We start from the raw sequence: 2,230 nt of genomic DNA, 5'->3' as shown, positions 1-2,230 counted from the left end.
GCTGATGTTTTAAAGTAGTTGCTTTTCCTAACATTTAGAATGTTGAGGCTGTTTGCTTGGTTATGTTTTTCTGTTTGGTTGGTTTTGTTTTGTTTGCACTTTTGTTAAGTCTGAGCTGTGCGAGGCATCACAGGAAGGGTTTGGCATACCTGCTTCCTCTAGGAATAGTTTAGGATTGGGCTGTTGATTCGTGAATGTACTTCCCAGAATTCATACAGCTTTGGTCCACCTGGCTATTGTTCATTCCCAGCTTGTCAAATGCACCTTCTCAGAGGCATTTTGCCTTACTTCACTAGCAGAGTAGGCTATTTCTTGTCACATAATTAAAATAGAGAAATACAGCAAAAACAATAATTGATGAGTGATGCCTGTTTTTGATATGGAATAACTTTTCCCAGTATGGCTTAGAAGCAGGCTGTGTCTTCACCAGGTCTTGCAAGCTTTCTGGAATCAGTACCACATCCATTGAAATATTGAAAGCAAAAAAGTTTCCATATTGTTTTACATGAAACAGAATTTAGACTTGCTGTTAAACAAATTACAGGAGGCAGGGGCTGACTTCAGATAGAACAAATGCTCTTGCATAGTTTATGAAGAGATGCTTTCATCTTCACCTATCTGAGAGATTAGGAAAAACTGCCATTCTCTTAACTATACATCCAAGGAAAAGAAAGAAAAGGAAAAAATTGAGCAAACAGTAATCTGTTAGGTGACAACCCTGAAACAAGCTCAAAGGAATTATTTTTTCCTAATATGATGAAGAAACATCTTTTCATACTTAAATAGGAGGAAACTGTTGTCACTTATGCTTTTCTTGAAATGTGTTTAAGGCTTTTGTGTTTAAATCTTGTATATTACTTGTTCTGCTTTGCAAAATTCAAAATTACCAGTGGTGCTGTGTTCATACGTGCAGTGTACTTATTGGACTTAAAAGAGTAACCCTCTCACCTGCACTTTTATCACCTGAAAAGTCATTCAGGTCCTCCTCTTAAGCATTTATCACCAATATTCATGTTCTATGGATAAATTTGACCTATGCCTATAATGACCACCTGCCTCTAGTTTTCCAGTGACTTAGTGCAGGTGTTCCTGCCACAAGAACATAGCAAACAAGCGACGTACTGACAGAATGGCAACCCAACTACTACTCTCCCAGAAGTGTAAGAACACACAGATATTAGGTAAGATATGCCATTTTTGTGGTCAGCTTTGACAGAGCACTATACCACCTATACAAAACTAGAGGATCACTTCCTTTATTTATTAGGGTATCAGGCCATTTACTTTAAAATGTGATAAACCTTGGAGGTAACTAGCTGCAAGTATGAAGGAACAATACAAAGAATGCTCCCACCCCCAGTTACACGCTTAGAATCGTTACCTCAAATTAAGTTATCTCACCTCAAGTCTGTACAAGAGTCTGATCGCGCTTAGGACAGCTGAATTTTAACAGGTTTCTTCTGAGGCATTGCTGAGCGAAGAATGGAAACAAAATTCTTAAGGTGGCTCAAAAGAACTATCTAAAAAAGAAATGAGGGAAGAGGATGTCAAATCCCAAAGCTCAGCCAGGTACTGTTTCAATTACAGCTATAAAATGACAAGAATATTTTGCTGATCAACTAAGCACTTGTGGTTAACGCAAGAGCTATGCCTTGAAGAAGAGGAGATTCTCATTTTCAGGTGTCCCTAACAAAAGGTGAGGGTGTAGGTGACAGGTATCACTATCTTATTCATAAATTTCTGGCTCTGAAAACAGGAAAGACTGAATTCTTTCAAATGTGATTTTTGAGTCTGCATTGTTACAGGCTTTCCATGTTAACCTGTTGGGAACATTTTTATTTCTCTCCCTTTAGTACAGATGGGTTCACTCAGGCAGTATTTCCTGTAACTGAAACACGTACCCTTCATGTGTGTTTTGTTCTCATGAACAAGGCAGCCACTTAATAATGTGACATTCCAGGTTGGATTAGCAAGATGTGATCTGAAGCTTACCTGGTATTTCTGGGCAGTGGTTTGAGCTTGTCTGAGTTGCAATAGCCAGTTCTTTCCAGTCCGACATTCTTTTGGTGTTTCAATTCTTTCTCCAGTTGTTAATTCCTGCATTTCATTTACTATAGCCTTTCTAGGGACAGCTAGGCTGTGTGTACTACACAGCTTTCTCATGGTTAAGTCTAAATGAGAGGAAGCTACAGTCCAAGGGCAGAAAAGTGCAGTATGATCTCAAGAGCAG

The sequence above is a fragment of the Aythya ferina genome (genome assembly GCF_964211825.1).
Source record: "Aythya ferina genome assembly, chromosome: 5".
Lineage (NCBI taxonomy): Eukaryota > Metazoa > Chordata > Aves > Anseriformes > Anatidae > Aythya > Aythya ferina.
This window is presented reverse-complemented; position numbering follows the sequence as displayed.